Source organism: Mytilus trossulus, chromosome 14 (genome assembly GCF_036588685.1).
Source record: "Mytilus trossulus isolate FHL-02 chromosome 14, PNRI_Mtr1.1.1.hap1, whole genome shotgun sequence".
NCBI lineage: Eukaryota > Metazoa > Mollusca > Bivalvia > Mytilida > Mytilidae > Mytilus > Mytilus trossulus.
Window position 1 is genome coordinate 30,929,883 of NC_086386.1, and position 20,448 is coordinate 30,950,330.

Genomic DNA, 20,448 nt, shown 5'->3' on the forward strand with positions numbered 1-20,448 from the left:
TGTCTTTCATCTCATTTTTTTGTAAAATTGCGTCAAAAACTTCGTGTAGAAAAAGAGTGTTTGTAAACAGTACATTAATTTCTGGACCGATGGCCGGTCTAGCTATGAAAATACGGACTGTCAAACAGAAAACAGCCCATAAAACATGTAAAAAATAATCTTGATGCTCTTATAAACCACCTTTGAAGGCTAAATTAGCACTCATCTGTCTAAAAATGAATTTTATTTCACAATAACTTTCCTTTTTGAAAAATCCACAGGGGCCATAATGCGAAACTAAACTCCTAACTGTGTATTGCTACCTTAATAGTAAATATTTTTTTCAAATTCTCCCTTTTAACTTATTTTCTGAGTTCTGCTAGCTAAAACGAGTAAATTGGCCTTTTATTTTTGAAAATTGGTTGAGTAATGAATATTTTATGAAGGTTAGCAGTTGACACTGAAACGCGACAAAAACTGATTTTAAGAAAGGTGCCAAGTCAAAGTGTAAAATCTTGTCTCTACCTCAATTTTTAGCCAAATCTTAAAAATTGTACCTCTTTTGTCAGTTTTTTAATGTTGAATATCATAATAAGATCTCTGATGATGCACCATTGTACAAAATTTAGCAATTTTAAGCATAAAAATGTTAATCTTTATGCTTATTGCATACCAAAGACTTGATTAAAAAACTTGGTGATAGGGAATCAATTTCTTACATCTGATTTAACTATACATCTAATATATGCCAAAATGGAACATGAAATCTTGATAAAAACAATAATATGATATATTCGCAAGAAAAAATCCAACGCGTTCAATACTTGGGCTTCTACATGCAGCCCAATCCATCAGAAGCAAGCGTTAAGCCGATAGAGAACAAATAAAAGCCTAGTGTCAAAATGTCTAATTTTGGTTGCTAAGGACTGTAAACAATAAAATTGACACATATTGTCATTGTTAAACACTTAATTTACTCAGAAGTTGATTTTGAATCTAAATATCAATAGATTTGTGGCATGAAAAGTCTTAAATTATACAATTCTGAGCTTGGTAAGTATGCCATAAGGTAGCAATAAACAGTTAGGAAAAAATACTAAAATTTGCCCTTATGAATTTTACCATTCCCTTTTCATTGCTTTCTTGCAATATGAAGCTTACTGTTTGTGTCATATATGGGCATATGTATGTAATCAGAATCTTCCATAGATTTTATTTCCAGTATATAAAATGGTAAAATATAATTTCTTTTTTGTGTATCCATGGCAACAATCTGCATTTATTTGTTATAAAATATTGCAAAAAGGGGGGGAAAGATGTCACATATTTCCCCAAAATTTGACTAAAAGTAGAATTTCAATTGCCTGAAGTAATACCTTTTCTGAAACTGTGTACATATATCATTCAGCAAATCCAATGAAAATCATATGTCTTTCATCTCATTTTTTTGTAAAATTGCGTCAAAAACTTCGTGTAGAAAAAGAGTGTTTGTAAACAGTACATTAATTTCTGGACCGATGGCCGGTCTAGCTATGAAAATACGGACTGTCAAACAGAAAACAGCCCATAAAACATGTAAAAAATAATCTTGATGCTCTTATAAACCACCTTTGAAGGCTAAATTAGCACTCATCTGTCTAAAAATGAATTTTATTTCACAATAACTTTCCTTTTGAAAAATCCACAGGGGCCATAATGCGAAACTAAACTCCTAACTGTGTATTGCTACCTTAATAGTAAATATTTTTTTCAAATTCTCCCTTTTAACTTATTTTCTGAGTTCTGCTAGCTAAAACGAGTAAATTGGCCTTTTATTTTTGAAAATTGGTTGAGTAATGAATATTTTATGAAGGTTAGCAGTTGACACTGAAACGCGACAAAAACTGATTTTAAGAAAGGTGCCAAGTCAAAGTGTAAAATCTTGTCTCTACCTCAATTTTTAGCCAAATCTTAAAAATTGTACCTCTTTTGTCAGTTTTTTAATGTTGAATATCATAATAAGATCTCTGATGATGCACCATTGTACAAAATTTAGCAATTTTAAGCATAAAAATGTTAATCTTTATGCTTATTGCATACCAAAGACTTGATTAAAAAACTTGGTGATAGGGAATCAATTTCTTACATCTGATTTAACTATACATCTAATATATGCCAAAATGGAACATGAAATCTTGATAAAAACAATAATATGATATATTCGCAAGAAAAAATCCAACGCGTTCAATACTTGGGCTTCTACATGCAGCCCAATCCATCAGAAGCAAGCGTTAAGCCGATAGAGAACAAATAAAAGCCTAGTGTCAAAATGTCTAATTTTGGTTGCTAAGGACTGTAAACAATAAAATTGACACATATTGTCATTGTTAAACACTTAATTTACTCAGAAGTTGATTTTGAATCTAAATATCAATAGATTTGTGGCATGAAAAGTCTTAAATTATACAATTCTGAGCTTGGTAAGTATGCCATAAGGTAGCAATAAACAGTTAGGAAAAAATACTAAAATTTGCCCTTATGAATTTTACCATTCCCTTTTCATTGCTTTCTTGCAATATGAAGCTTACTGTTTGTGTCATATATGGGCATATGTATGTAATCAGAATCTTCCATAGATTTTATTTCCAGTATATAAAATGGTAAAATATAATTTCTTTTTTGTGTATCCATGGCAACAATCTGCATTTATTTGTTATAAAATATTGCAAAAAGGGGGGGAAAGATGTCACATATTTCCCCAAAATTTGACTAAAAGTAGAATTTCAATTGCCTGAAGTAATACCTTTTCTGAAACTGTGTACATATATCATTCAGCAAATCCAATGAAAATCATATGTCTTTCATCTCATTTTTTTGTAAAATTGCGTCAAAAACTTCGTGTAGAAAAAGAGTGTTTGTAAACAGTACATTAATTTCTGGACCGATGGCCGGTCTAGCTATGAAAATACGGACTGTCAAACAGAAAACAGCCCATAAAACATGTAAAAAATAATCTTGATGCTCTTATAAACCACCTTTGAAGGCTAAATTAGCACTCATCTGTCTAAAAATGAATTTTATTTCACAATAACTTTCCTTTTTGAAAAATCCACAGGGGCCATAATGCGAAACTAAACTCCTAACTGTGTATTGCTACCTTAATAGTAAATATTTTTTTCAAATTCTCCCTTTTAACTTATTTTCTGAGTTCTGCTAGCTAAAACGAGTAAATTGGCCTTTTATTTTTGAAAATTGGTTGAGTAATGAATATTTTATGAAGGTTAGCAGTTGACACTGAAACGCGACAAAAACTGATTTTAAGAAAGGTGCCAAGTCAAAGTGTAAAATCTTGTCTCTACCTCAATTTTTAGCCAAATCTTAAAAATTGTACCTCTTTTGTCAGTTTTTTAATGTTGAATATCATAATAAGATCTCTGATGATGCACCATTGTACAAAATTTAGCAATTTTAAGCATAAAAATGTTAATCTTTATGCTTATTGCATACCAAAGACTTGATTAAAAAACTTGGTGATAGGGAATCAATTTCTTACATCTGATTTAACTATACATCTAATATATGCCAAAATGGAACATGAAATCTTGATAAAAACAATAATATGATATATTCGCAAGAAAAAATCCAACGCGTTCAATACTTGGGCTTCTACATGCAGCCCAATCCATCAGAAGCAAGCGTTAAGCCGATAGAGAACAAATAAAAGCCTAGTGTCAAAATGTCTAATTTTGGTTGCTAAGGACTGTAAACAATAAAATTGACACATATTGTCATTGTTAAACACTTAATTTACTCAGAAGTTGATTTTGAATCTAAATATCAATAGATTTGTGGCATGAAAAGTCTTAAATTATACAATTCTGAGCTTGGTAAGTATGCCATAAGGTAGCAATAAACAGTTAGGAAAAAATACTAAAATTTGCCCTTATGAATTTTACCATTCCCTTTTCATTGCTTTCTTGCAATATGAAGCTTACTGTTTGTGTCATATATGGGCATATGTATGTAATCAGAATCTTCCATAGATTTTATTTCCAGTATATAAAATGGTAAAATATAATTTCTTTTTTGTGTATCCATGGCAACAATCTGCATTTATTTGTTATAAAATATTGCAAAAAGGGGGGGAAAGATGTCACATATTTCCCCAAAATTTGACTAAAAGTAGAATTTCAATTGCCTGAAGTAATACCTTTTCTGAAACTGTGTACATATATCATTCAGCAAATCCAATGAAAATCATATGTCTTTCATCTCATTTTTTTGTAAAATTGCGTCAAAAACTTCGTGTAGAAAAAGAGTGTTTGTAAACAGTACATTAATTTCTGGACCGATGGCCGGTCTAGCTATGAAAATACGGACTGTCAAACAGAAAACAGCCCATAAAACATGTAAAAAATAATCTTGATGCTCTTATAAACCACCTTTGAAGGCTAAATTAGCACTCATCTGTCTAAAAATGAATTTTATTTCACAATAACTTTCCTTTTTGAAAAATCCACAGGGGCCATAATGCGAAACTAAACTCCTAACTGTGTATTGCTACCTTAATAGTAAATATTTTTTTCAAATTCTCCCTTTTAACTTATTTTCTGAGTTCTGCTAGCTAAAACGAGTAAATTGGCCTTTTATTTTTGAAAATTGGTTGAGTAATGAATATTTTATGAAGGTTAGCAGTTGACACTGAAACGCGACAAAAACTGATTTTAAGAAAGGTGCCAAGTCAAAGTGTAAAATCTTGTCTCTACCTCAATTTTTAGCCAAATCTTAAAAATTGTACCTCTTTTGTCAGTTTTTTAATGTTGAATATCATAATAAGATCTCTGATGATGCACCATTGTACAAAATTTAGCAATTTTAAGCATAAAAATGTTAATCTTTATGCTTATTGCATACCAAAGACTTGATTAAAAAACTTGGTGATAGGGAATCAATTTCTTACATCTGATTTAACTATACATCTAATATATGCCAAAATGGAACATGAAATCTTGATAAAAACAATAATATGATATATTCGCAAGAAAAAATCCAACGCGTTCAATACTTGGGCTTCTACATGCAGCCCAATCCATCAGAAGCAAGCGTTAAGCCGATAGAGAACAAATAAAAGCCTAGTGTCAAAATGTCTAATTTTGGTTGCTAAGGACTGTAAACAATAAAATTGACACATATTGTCATTGTTAAACACTTAATTTACTCAGAAGTTGATTTTGAATCTAAATATCAATAGATTTGTGGCATGAAAAGTCTTAAATTATACAATTCTGAGCTTGGTAAGTATGCCATAAGGTAGCAATAAACAGTTAGGAAAAAATACTAAAATTTGCCCTTATGAATTTTACCATTCCCTTTTCATTGCTTTCTTGCAATATGAAGCTTACTGTTTGTGTCATATATGGGCATATGTATGTAATCAGAATCTTCCATAGATTTTATTTCCAGTATATAAAATGGTAAAATATAATTTCTTTTTTGTGTATCCATGGCAACAATCTGCATTTATTTGTTATAAAATATTGCAAAAAGGGGGGGAAAGATGTCACATATTTCCCCAAAATTTGACTAAAAGTAGAATTTCAATTGCCTGAAGTAATACCTTTTCTGAAACTGTGTACATATATCATTCAGCAAATCCAATGAAAATCATATGTCTTTCATCTCATTTTTTTGTAAAATTGCGTCAAAAACTTCGTGTAGAAAAAGAGTGTTTGTAAACAGTACATTAATTTCTGGACCGATGGCCGGTCTAGCTATGAAAATACGGACTGTCAAACAGAAAACAGCCCATAAAACATGTAAAAAATAATCTTGATGCTCTTATAAACCACCTTTGAAGGCTAAATTAGCACTCATCTGTCTAAAAATGAATTTTATTTCACAATAACTTTCCTTTTTGAAAAATCCACAGGGGCCATAATGCGAAACTAAACTCCTAACTGTGTATTGCTACCTTAATAGTAAATATTTTTTTCAAATTCTCCCTTTTAACTTATTTTCTGAGTTCTGCTAGCTAAAACGAGTAAATTGGCCTTTTATTTTTGAAAATTGGTTGAGTAATGAATATTTTATGAAGGTTAGCAGTTGACACTGAAACGCGACAAAAACTGATTTTAAGAAAGGTGCCAAGTCAAAGTGTAAAATCTTGTCTCTACCTCAATTTTTAGCCAAATCTTAAAAATTGTACCTCTTTTGTCAGTTTTTTAATGTTGAATATCATAATAAGATCTCTGATGATGCACCATTGTACAAAATTTAGCAATTTTAAGCATAAAAATGTTAATCTTTATGCTTATTGCATACCAAAGACTTGATTAAAAAACTTGGTGATAGGGAATCAATTTCTTACATCTGATTTAACTATACATCTAATATATGCCAAAATGGAACATGAAATCTTGATAAAAACAATAATATGATATATTCGCAAGAAAAAATCCAACGCGTTCAATACTTGGGCTTCTACATGCAGCCCAATCCATCAGAAGCAAGCGTTAAGCCGATAGAGAACAAATAAAAGCCTAGTGTCAAAATGTCTAATTTTGGTTGCTAAGGACTGTAAACAATAAAATTGACACATATTGTCATTGTTAAACACTTAATTTACTCAGAAGTTGATTTTGAATCTAAATATCAATAGATTTGTGGCATGAAAAGTCTTAAATTATACAATTCTGAGCTTGGTAAGTATGCCTTAATAGTAAATATTTTTTTCAAATTCTCCCTTTTAACTTATTTTCTGAGTTCTGCTAGCTAAAACGAGTAAATTGGCCTTTTATTTTTGAAAATTGGTTGAGTAATGAATATTTTATGAAGGTTAGCAGTTGACACTGAAACGCGACAAAAACTGATTTTAAGAAAGGTGCCAAGTCAAAGTGTAAAATCTTGTCTCTACCTCAATTTTTAGCCAAATCTTAAAAATTGTACCTCTTTTGTCAGTTTTTTAATGTTGAATATCATAATAAGATCTCTGATGATGCACCATTGTACAAAATTTAGCAATTTTAAGCATAAAAATGTTAATCTTTATGCTTATTGCATACCAAAGACTTGATTAAAAAACTTGGTGATAGGGAATCAATTTCTTACATCTGATTTAACTATACATCTAATATATGCCAAAATGGAACATGAAATCTTGATAAAAACAATAATATGATATATTCGCAAGAAAAAATCCAACGCGTTCAATACTTGGGCTTCTACATGCAGCCCAATCCATCAGAAGCAAGCGTTAAGCCGATAGAGAACAAATAAAAGCCTAGTGTCAAAATGTCTAATTTTGGTTGCTAAGGACTGTAAACAATAAAATTGACACATATTGTCATTGTTAAACACTTAATTTACTCAGAAGTTGATTTTGAATCTAAATATCAATAGATTTGTGGCATGAAAAGTCTTAAATTATACAATTCTGAGCTTGGTAAGTATGCCATAAGGTAGCAATAAACAGTTAGGAAAAAATACTAAAATTTGCCCTTATGAATTTTACCATTCCCTTTTCATTGCTTTCTTGCAATATGAAGCTTACTGTTTGTGTCATATATGGGCATATGTATGTAATCAGAATCTTCCATAGATTTTATTTCCAGTATATAAAATGGTAAAATATAATTTCTTTTTTGTGTATCCATGGCAACAATCTGCATTTATTTGTTATAAAATATTGCAAAAAGGGGGGGAAAGATGTCACATATTTCCCCAAAATTTGACTAAAAGTAGAATTTCAATTGCCTGAAGTAATACCTTTTCTGAAACTGTGTACATATATCATTCAGCAAATCCAATGAAAATCATATGTCTTTCATCTCATTTTTTTGTAAAATTGCGTCAAAAACTTCGTGTAGAAAAAGAGTGTTTGTAAACAGTACATTAATTTCTGGACCGATGGCCGGTCTAGCTATGAAAATACGGACTGTCAAACAGAAAACAGCCCATAAAACATGTAAAAAATAATCTTGATGCTCTTATAAACCACCTTTGAAGGCTAAATTAGCACTCATCTGTCTAAAAATGAATTTTATTTCACAATAACTTTCCTTTTTGAAAAATCCACAGGGGCCATAATGCGAAACTAAACTCCTAACTGTGTATTGCTACCTTAATAGTAAATATTTTTTTCAAATTCTCCCTTTTAACTTATTTTCTGAGTTCTGCTAGCTAAAACGAGTAAATTGGCCTTTTATTTTTGAAAATTGGTTGAGTAATGAATATTTTATGAAGGTTAGCAGTTGACACTGAAACGCGACAAAAACTGATTTTAAGAAAGGTGCCAAGTCAAAGTGTAAAATCTTGTCTCTACCTCAATTTTTAGCCAAATCTTAAAAATTGTACCTCTTTTGTCAGTTTTTTAATGTTGAATATCATAATAAGATCTCTGATGATGCACCATTGTACAAAATTTAGCAATTTTAAGCATAAAAATGTTAATCTTTATGCTTATTGCATACCAAAGACTTGATTAAAAAACTTGGTGATAGGGAATCAATTTCTTACATCTGATTTAACTATACATCTAATATATGCCAAAATGGAACATGAAATCTTGATAAAAACAATAATATGATATATTCGCAAGAAAAAATCCAACGCGTTCAATACTTGGGCTTCTACATGCAGCCCAATCCATCAGAAGCAAGCGTTAAGCCGATAGAGAACAAATAAAAGCCTAGTGTCAAAATGTCTAATTTTGGTTGCTAAGGACTGTAAACAATAAAATTGACACATATTGTCATTGTTAAACACTTAATTTACTCAGAAGTTGATTTTGAATCTAAATATCAATAGATTTGTGGCATGAAAAGTCTTAAATTATACAATTCTGAGCTTGGTAAGTATGCCATAAGGTAGCAATAAACAGTTAGGAAAAAATACTAAAATTTGCCCTTATGAATTTTACCATTCCCTTTTCATTGCTTTCTTGCAATATGAAGCTTACTGTTTGTGTCATATATGGGCATATGTATGTAATCAGAATCTTCCATAGATTTTATTTCCAGTATATAAAATGGTAAAATATAATTTCTTTTTTGTGTATCCATGGCAACAATCTGCATTTATTTGTTATAAAATATTGCAAAAAGGGGGGGAAAGATGTCACATATTTCCCCAAAATTTGACTAAAAGTAGAATTTCAATTGCCTGAAGTAATACCTTTTCTGAAACTGTGTACATATATCATTCAGCAAATCCAATGAAAATCATATGTCTTTCATCTCATTTTTTTGTAAAATTGCGTCAAAAACTTCGTGTAGAAAAAGAGTGTTTGTAAACAGTACATTAATTTCTGGACCGATGGCCGGTCTAGCTATGAAAATACGGACTGTCAAACAGAAAACAGCCCATAAAACATGTAAAAAATAATCTTGATGCTCTTATAAACCACCTTTGAAGGCTAAATTAGCACTCATCTGTCTAAAAATGAATTTTATTTCACAATAACTTTCCTTTTTGAAAAATCCACAGGGGCCATAATGCGAAACTAAACTCCTAACTGTGTATTGCTACCTTAATAGTAAATATTTTTTTCAAATTCTCCCTTTTAACTTATTTTCTGAGTTCTGCTAGCTAAAACGAGTAAATTGGCCTTTTATTTTTGAAAATTGGTTGAGTAATGAATATTTTATGAAGGTTAGCAGTTGACACTGAAACGCGACAAAAACTGATTTTAAGAAAGGTGCCAAGTCAAAGTGTAAAATCTTGTCTCTACCTCAATTTTTAGCCAAATCTTAAAAATTGTACCTCTTTTGTCAGTTTTTTAATGTTGAATATCATAATAAGATCTCTGATGATGCACCATTGTACAAAATTTAGCAATTTTAAGCATAAAAATGTTAATCTTTATGCTTATTGCATACCAAAGACTTGATTAAAAAACTTGGTGATAGGGAATCAATTTCTTACATCTGATTTAACTATACATCTAATATATGCCAAAATGGAACATGAAATCTTGATAAAAACAATAATATGATATATTCGCAAGAAAAAATCCAACGCGTTCAATACTTGGGCTTCTACATGCAGCCCAATCCATCAGAAGCAAGCGTTAAGCCGATAGAGAACAAATAAAAGCCTAGTGTCAAAATGTCTAATTTTGGTTGCTAAGGACTGTAAACAATAAAATTGACACATATTGTCATTGTTAAACACTTAATTTACTCAGAAGTTGATTTTGAATCTAAATATCAATAGATTTGTGGCATGAAAAGTCTTAAATTATACAATTCTGAGCTTGGTAAGTATGCCATAAGGTAGCAATAAACAGTTAGGAAAAAATACTAAAATTTGCCCTTATGAATTTTACCATTCCCTTTTCATTGCTTTCTTGCAATATGAAGCTTACTGTTTGTGTCATATATGGGCATATGTATGTAATCAGAATCTTCCATAGATTTTATTTCCAGTATATAAAATGGTAAAATATAATTTCTTTTTTGTGTATCCATGGCAACAATCTGCATTTATTTGTTATAAAATATTGCAAAAAGGGGGGGAAAGATGTCACATATTTCCCCAAAATTTGACTAAAAGTAGAATTTCAATTGCCTGAAGTAATACCTTTTCTGAAACTGTGTACATATATCATTCAGCAAATCCAATGAAAATCATATGTCTTTCATCTCATTTTTTTGTAAAATTGCGTCAAAAACTTCGTGTAGAAAAAGAGTGTTTGTAAACAGTACATTAATTTCTGGACCGATGGCCGGTCTAGCTATGAAAATACGGACTGTCAAACAGAAAACAGCCCATAAAACATGTAAAAAATAATCTTGATGCTCTTATAAACCACCTTTGAAGGCTAAATTAGCACTCATCTGTCTAAAAATGAATTTTATTTCACAATAACTTTCCTTTTTGAAAAATCCACAGGGGCCATAATGCGAAACTAAACTCCTAACTGTGTATTGCTACCTTAATAGTAAATATTTTTTTCAAATTCTCCCTTTTAACTTATTTTCTGAGTTCTGCTAGCTAAAACGAGTAAATTGGCCTTTTATTTTTGAAAATTGGTTGAGTAATGAATATTTTATGAAGGTTAGCAGTTGACACTGAAACGCGACAAAAACTGATTTTAAGAAAGGTGCCAAGTCAAAGTGTAAAATCTTGTCTCTACCTCAATTTTTAGCCAAATCTTAAAAATTGTACCTCTTTTGTCAGTTTTTTAATGTTGAATATCATAATAAGATCTCTGATGATGCACCATTGTACAAAATTTAGCAATTTTAAGCATAAAAATGTTAATCTTTATGCTTATTGCATACCAAAGACTTGATTAAAAAACTTGGTGATAGGGAATCAATTTCTTACATCTGATTTAACTATACATCTAATATATGCCAAAATGGAACATGAAATCTTGATAAAAACAATAATATGATATATTCGCAAGAAAAAATCCAACGCGTTCAATACTTGGGCTTCTACATGCAGCCCAATCCATCAGAAGCAAGCGTTAAGCCGATAGAGAACAAATAAAAGCCTAGTGTCAAAATGTCTAATTTTGGTTGCTAAGGACTGTAAACAATAAAATTGACACATATTGTCATTGTTAAACACTTAATTTACTCAGAAGTTGATTTTGAATCTAAATATCAATAGATTTGTGGCATGAAAAGTCTTAAATTATACAATTCTGAGCTTGGTAAGTATGCCATAAGGTAGCAATAAACAGTTAGGAAAAAATACTAAAATTTGCCCTTATGAATTTTACCATTCCCTTTTCATTGCTTTCTTGCAATATGAAGCTTACTGTTTGTGTCATATATGGGCATATGTATGTAATCAGAATCTTCCATAGATTTTATTTCCAGTATATAAAATGGTAAAATATAATTTCTTTTTTGTGTATCCATGGCAACAATCTGCATTTATTTGTTATAAAATATTGCAAAAAGGGGGGGAAAGATGTCACATATTTCCCCAAAATTTGACTAAAAGTAGAATTTCAATTGCCTGAAGTAATACCTTTTCTGAAACTGTGTACATATATCATTCAGCAAATCCAATGAAAATCATATGTCTTTCATCTCATTTTTTTGTAAAATTGCGTCAAAAACTTCGTGTAGAAAAAGAGTGTTTGTAAACAGTACATTAATTTCTGGACCGATGGCCGGTCTAGCTATGAAAATACGGACTGTCAAACAGAAAACAGCCCATAAAACATGTAAAAAATAATCTTGATGCTCTTATAAACCACCTTTGAAGGCTAAATTAGCACTCATCTGTCTAAAAATGAATTTTATTTCACAATAACTTTCCTTTTTGAAAAATCCACAGGGGCCATAATGCGAAACTAAACTCCTAACTGTGTATTGCTACCTTAATAGTAAATATTTTTTTCAAATTCTCCCTTTTAACTTATTTTCTGAGTTCTGCTAGCTAAAACGAGTAAATTGGCCTTTTATTTTTGAAAATTGGTTGAGTAATGAATATTTTATGAAGGTTAGCAGTTGACACTGAAACGCGACAAAAACTGATTTTAAGAAAGGTGCCAAGTCAAAGTGTAAAATCTTGTCTCTACCTCAATTTTTAGCCAAATCTTAAAAATTGTACCTCTTTTGTCAGTTTTTTAATGTTGAATATCATAATAAGATCTCTGATGATGCACCATTGTACAAAATTTAGCAATTTTAAGCATAAAAATGTTAATCTTTATGCTTATTGCATACCAAAGACTTGATTAAAAAACTTGGTGATAGGGAATCAATTTCTTACATCTGATTTAACTATACATCTAATATATGCCAAAATGGAACATGAAATCTTGATAAAAACAATAATATGATATATTCGCAAGAAAAAATCCAACGCGTTCAATACTTGGGCTTCTACATGCAGCCCAATCCATCAGAAGCAAGCGTTAAGCCGATAGAGAACAAATAAAAGCCTAGTGTCAAAATGTCTAATTTTGGTTGCTAAGGACTGTAAACAATAAAATTGACACATATTGTCATTGTTAAACACTTAATTTACTCAGAAGTTGATTTTGAATCTAAATATCAATAGATTTGTGGCATGAAAAGTCTTAAATTATACAATTCTGAGCTTGGTAAGTATGCCATAAGGTAGCAATAAACAGTTAGGAAAAAATACTAAAATTTGCCCTTATGAATTTTACCATTCCCTTTTCATTGCTTTCTTGCAATATGAAGCTTACTGTTTGTGTCATATATGGGCATATGTATGTAATCAGAATCTTCCATAGATTTTATTTCCAGTATATAAAATGGTAAAATATAATTTCTTTTTTGTGTATCCATGGCAACAATCTGCATTTATTTGTTATAAAATATTGCAAAAAGGGGGGGAAAGATGTCACATATTTCCCCAAAATTTGACTAAAAGTAGAATTTCAATTGCCTGAAGTAATACCTTTTCTGAAACTGTGTACATATATCATTCAGCAAATCCAATGAAAATCATATGTCTTTCATCTCATTTTTTTGTAAAATTGCGTCAAAAACTTCGTGTAGAAAAAGAGTGTTTGTAAACAGTACATTAATTTCTGGACCGATGGCCGGTCTAGCTATGAAAATACGGACTGTCAAACAGAAAACAGCCCATAAAACATGTAAAAAATAATCTTGATGCTCTTATAAACCACCTTTGAAGGCTAAATTAGCACTCATCTGTCTAAAAATGAATTTTATTTCACAATAACTTTCCTTTTTGAAAAATCCACAGGGGCCATAATGCGAAACTAAACTCCTAACTGTGTATTGCTACCTTAAATGAGTGTGAGACCCCCCTGGTCATTCAATGTCTATAAAATTTAATTAAATTATAGACTCTGTATATATAAAGGTTGTATTAGAAGGATTTCCCAGAATATTGTTAAATTCGATATCTATGGAGGGCTTATATTGTCACTTTTCAGTTAAAAATTATCAAAATTTTAGGACAAAGGGCACAGGGCAATGGTGATAGCCCCCTGATCGTTCAATCTGCCTAATATTAAGAAGACATGTAGTCAATAGGGAGATACAAACGTGACTTAAAGGAATTTGGGTACACTTCCTGTCTTTCATGTTTACGGAGCGCCCAAAGTGCCAGTTGGATATTCAAAATATACAGTGAAAACCTACCTGAGACCGCTTAAATGAGTGTGAGACCCCCCTGGTCATTCAATGTCTATAAAATTTAATTAAATTATAGACTCTGTATATATAAAGGTTGTATTAGAAGGATTTCCCAGAATATTGTTAAATTCGATATCTATGGAGGGCTTATATTGTCACTTTTCAGTTAAAAATTATCAAAATTTTAGGACAAAGGGCACAGGGCAATGGTGATAACCCCCTGATCGTTCAATCTGCCGAATATTAAGCAGACATCTAGTCAATAGGTAGATACAAACGTGACTAAAAGGAATTAGGGTACACTTCCTGTCTTTCATGTTTACGGAGCGCCCAAAGTGCTAGTTGGATATTCAAAATATACAGTGAAAACCTACCTGAGACCGCCTAAATGAGTGTGAGACCCCCCCCCCCCCTGGTCATTCAATGTCCATAAAATTTAATTAAATTATAGACTCTATATATATAAAGGTTGTCTCAGAAGGATTTCCCAGAATATTGTTATATTCGATATCTATGGAGGGCTTATACTGTCACTTTTCAGTTAAAAATTATCAAAATTTTAGGACAAAGGACACAGGGCAATGGTGATAGCCCCCTGATCTTTCAATCTGCCTAATATTAAGCAGACATCTAGTCAATAGGTAGATACAAACGTGACTAAAAGGAATTCGGGTACACTTCCTGTCTTTCATGTTTACGGAGCGCCCAAAGTGCTAGTTGGATATTCAAAATATACAGTGAAAACCTACCTGAGACCGCCTAAATGAGTGTGAGACCCCCCCCCCCCCCTGGTCATTCAATGTCCATAAAATTTAATTAAATTATAGACTCTATATATATAAAGGTTGTATTAGAAGGATTTCCCAGAATATTGTTATATTCGATATCTATGGAGGGCTTATACTGTCACTTTTCAGTTAAAAATTATCAAAATTTTAGGACAAAGGACACAGGGCAATGGTGATAGCCCCCTGATCTTTCAATCTGCCTAATATTAAGCAGACATCTAGTCAATAGGTAGATACAAACGTGACTAAAAGGAATTCGGGTAAACTTCCTGTCTTTCATGTTTACGGAGCGCCCAAAGTGCCAGTTGGATATTCAAAATATACAGTGAAAACCTACCTGAGACCGCTTAAATGAGTGTGAGACCCCCCCCCCCCCCCCCCCCCCTGGTCATTTAATGTCCATAAAATTTAATTAAATTATAGACTCTGTATATATAAAGGTTGTATTAGAAGGATTTTCCAGAATATTGTTATATTTGATATCTATGGAGGGCTTATATTGTCACTTTTCAGTTAAAAATTATCCAAATTTTAGGACAAAAGGCACAGGGCAATGGTGATAGCCCCCTTGTCGTTCAATCTGCCTAATATTAAGAAGACATCTAGTCAATAGGTAGATACAAACGTGACTAAAAGGAATTTGGGTACACTTCCTGTCTTCTATGTTTACGGAGCGCCCAAAGTGCCAGTTGGATATTCAAAATATACAATGAAAAACCTACCTGAGACCGCATAAATGAGCGTGAGACCCCCCTGGTCATTCAATGTCCATAAAATTTAATTAAATTATAGACTCTGTATATATAAAGGTTGTATTAGAAGGATTTCCCAGAATATTGTTATATTCGATATCTATGGAGGGCTTATATTGTCACTTTTCAGTTAAAAAATATCAAAATTTTAGGACAAAGGGCACAGGGCAATGGTGATAGCCCCTGATCTTTCAATCTGCCTAATATTAAGCAGACATGTAGTCAATAGGTAGATACAAACGTGACTAAAAGGAATTTGGGTACACTTCCTGTCTTTCATGTTTACGGAGCGCCCAAAGTGCCAGTTTGATATTCAAAATATACAGTGAAAAACCTACCTGAGACCGCTTAAATGAGTGTGAGACCCACCCCCCCTGGTCATTCAATGTCCATAAAATTTAATTAAATTATAGACTCTGTATATATAAAGGTTGTATTAGAAGGATTTCCCAGAATATTGTTATATTCGACATCTATGGAGGGCTTATATTGTCACTTTTCGGTTAAAAATTATCAAAATTTTAGGACAAAGGGCACAGGGCAATGGTGATAGCCCCCTGATCTTTCAATCTGCCCAATATTAAGCAGACATATAGTCAATATGTAGATACAAACGTGACTAAAAGGAATTTGGGTACACTTCCTGTCTTTCATGTTTACGGAGCGCCCAAAGTGCCAGTTGGATATTCAAAATATATCGTGAAAACCGACCATAGACCGCTTAAATGATGGTGAGACCCCCTGGTCTTTCAATGTCCATAAAATTCAACAAAATTATAAACTCGATATATATAAAGGTTGTATTAGAAGGATTTCCCAGAATATTGTCATATTCGATATCTATGGAGGGCTAAGATTGTCACTTTCAGCTAAAAATTATCCAAATTTTAGGACAAAGGGCACAGGGCTATGATGATAGCTCCCTGATCTCTCAATCTGCCTAATATTAAGCAGACATTTAGTCAACAGGTAGATCAAAACGTGTCTTAAAGGAATTTGGATACACTTCCTGTCTTTTATGTTTACGGAGCGCCTAAAGTGCCAGTTGGATATTCAAAATATATAGTGAAAACCGACCATAGACCGCTTAAATGCGGATGAGACCCCCCTGGTCTTTCAATGTCCATAAAATTGAATACAATCATAGAATCTGTTTATATAAAGGTTGTATTATAAGGATTTCCCAGAATATTGTCATATTCGATATCTATGGAGGGCTTATATTGTCACTTTTCAGCAAAAATTATAACCTTATGTTGGAAGGGGGCAACTGTCCCCAATTGGGATTGTGAGAGATTAAACAAGCAGCTGACCACCGTCTCGGCAAAGAGAGAGACCAATTGAGCTCTGCAAATTGTGAGCTTTGGGATGAAAAAACCAGGCGCACCGGGTATGATTACCACGAATTTTATACTTTTTGAAAACCCATTGAATTTGGGATACTAGTAGTTGTTTTGGGTGACCTAAAATGATTTTATTTTGGATTGTTAGGATAAAGACATGGATCCAATAGCTTAAAATAGCTGGAATTAGTTGTTGAAAACGTTAATGCCCTGAGAGGTATTGCCAAAATGAACCACCTCCGATGGTACTCCCGGATGAGGAAGGATCAGTTGGTTCAGTTAATCGAAACGAAGATCAACATTGTTTGAGCTTTGTCCCAACCCTATACGAGGAAGGATATTATCACCCAGGCCAAAAAGGATGAGTTGATAGGGGTTAGCAGGATGTCGAAAGATCAACTACTGGAGAAGTTACAGGAAAATTCAGAGAAGATAGGAAAGCCATTGGGGATAAAATTGAGGTACATCCACCATTTGTCTACTGAAGAAGGTATTTTTAAAACTTCTTGAAAAATGACCCCATTATTGACATGGATGTGACGACCGATCTTGAGGTCTCTCGGATGTCAAGGGTGGAACTTATAGACGATTGTGCATTAAAAGGATAAAAAGGATAATAAAAGTCAATGTAATGCTACACAGTGAAAATTAACCAAACAGGTAAGATGGATGATGAGAACGAGGGATACTTTCACTCGGGAAACCAGATTTTCACCTTTACCACGGACTTGCTTGAAACCTAGACCTTGAGGAGATGGATGAAAAGATCGGAGAAAAGATTGCACAGTGGACCTCTGAAAAAAGGGCTGGACATCGAAGGCAATTGTAAAACTTCAAGTCAATATTAACAAAGACCGATCGCTGGGTGAGTCCTAGTACATTGATTAGCCGGTGTGGATCAAAGCCAAGAAGACTGTAATCAATGTGAAAAATAGGCAGAAAAAAAAGTAGACCCAAAACAAACGGACAAGGTTACACAAAGCTCAATCTTGTTAGCCTTAAGGATATTAATGAATTTGAGAAGGCCAATTCCACCCTGGCGGTTTAGTATCTAGAATAGATGATAGTGAAGTATACCCGCTGCACATTTCAAACGTTGGTAAACAGCGGGAGAGAGAACTCAACTTATTGCTGATCGAAGGCTACAGGTGCTCGAAACACTTTTATAGCAAGAAAGTCCTGGAGACCAACAAAGAGTGTTGCGTCAACCGTAAAGCAGTCAAGATCGAGCTGTCTAAAAAGAAAAATACCAGCTGACCTTTGTCAACACCACTCATTCGATGAGAGTCTCTTTCGTGGTGTACGCGGACTTTGAGTGCTTTAATTTACCGATAAGGTTGCAATACACAGTTAGAAGTTTAGTTACGCATTATGGACATGGTGATTTTTTTTAATATGAAAGTTTTTGTACAATAAAATAGATTTTTAGATAATTGATGAATAATATAGCCTTCATAGTGGGGTTATATGAACATTTAGATTGTTTTTAGCATGTTTTATATGGCATTTACCTGTTTGACAGTCCGTATTTTCCTATTCCTACCACCCATAGGTCCATAAATTATTGTAGTGTTTATCAACAAAGAGTTATCGCTCGATCTTTTCATTTCAATTTTATGGAAAAACGAGCAGAAATGCATGTATTTTTTTATTTTTTTTACCTTTCGATATATTTTTGCCTATGGTTTCAGGAAAGGTATCACTGTTCAAACCAACGCTTAGGGACGTTAAAAACAAACGCTTAGAGGTGTTCAAACCATCGCCTAGGGGAGTTCACGTCAACGCTGTAAATAAATAACGTTTATAAAGATTACAGACCCTAAACAGTGTGAGGCGCTCTCCAGGGAGTTGCAAGAGATCAAGCGAAAGATTTAAGCCAGTAACATGCAGCATCGCCTCGAGAAGATTGAACTCAACCGGGACCTTTCCAAGGTGTTAAGCATGTGGTTGAGGTTCTGCGAGAGGCAGCTTCGCCGATCACCAAAACGATCGTATATATACCTTCTTGCAGCAGTGACAGCCATCCCTCCTACACCGCCCAAGTTTGACTACCCACTGCCCATAGCACCGCCTACAGACATCATCCTCGGACCTCGAGCACAGCAGGATTTGCAGATCAGTAACAATCCTTCCGCCGAACACACCTGAAACCGATGGTATCTTCATCGGAAGCTAACCAGCATGCAGTTACTTCTGACGGTGATGATATTTTCGTGGATGGTGTAAGGTACAAAGGAACCCTTGACCTCTGGGAACTCATGGTGAAAAAGAAACCAGAATCGTTCGAGCCCGAAGTTTTTAAGACCTCGTCGACTATGCAGAGATCCTGAACAGTTCCGGTGCCATGTATCCAGGCTCCTCTATCGCTTGGATCTGTGCAACGCCGCCTACAGTGCTGGAAACAATGGTGTGCGCAACGCAATTGTAGCGATCCTCGATGCCATGAAGAAAGGTGAACACATCAGTATCAAGGAATATAAGCAACTCCATCGTAATATCAGTTAAGAAAGGTTTTGCTCGAAAGTATGCATACGGTGGTAGAAGTTTATTTGACACTATCTGCGTTATCTATCGCTGGTCGCATGTTCACCTCCTTTGCTGCCAAGACCTTGGAAAGTAGGGCTATGAGCGCTGCCACCAATGCAGCAATGATAGGAGTTAAAAAGGTGGTAGCCAAAGTCGTCGACCATGTCGTTGACAAAGTGACCCGCCCTCGAAAACCCATTGTCCAACGCAGCAAACCCAATCAACAGCTAATTGTTAAACGCAGTAAGCCCCACAACCAAACCCAGTAAAGCAATCTCATCTCTGGTCGTGGCATCGCTATCATCCACAACTTCCTCCAACGCTATAAATAAATACATAATGTCTGACATCCTTACAATCACAGAAGTGTTAACCTTCGATGAAAGTCTTCAAAAATATAATTACCAAGTTCACGTATTCGAACCTTGAGCCGGCGCCCAACTAACCAACTCTGGAGCGGAGACCCGAATCAACATCGAAACGCAGGACCTGTTCCTCCACCAAACCGAGCGTTATCTCTTGGTAGGAGGGCGACTTCAAAAGCACAACGGCACTCCATATGCAGACGTTGATCTCATTCACAATGGTATCATGTATCTCTTCAAAACTATCTGTTATCGACTCTCCGACCAGCAAATTGAACACATTAACGACCCCGGTATCGCCACCACTATGCTGGAAATGTTAACCTACCCCGACGACTTCTCAAAATCGCAGGGTCCCAACTGTGGCATAAGGACTCTTCCACCGATGCCGAGGCTGAGAACACTGGATTTGCAGCTTGTCATGGATTCATTATCACCAAGACCACTAACAAAGGATCAAACTCGTTTGCCATCCCCCTGAAACATATTTTGGGATGATTACAACAAAATATTGTACAAGCACAAACTCCCACTCGTTCGCAATTCAGATGCAAATGTCATTCTTAGGGCAGCCGCCGTCAACAACGTGGCAAAAATAATCCTGATTTAAATCTCTT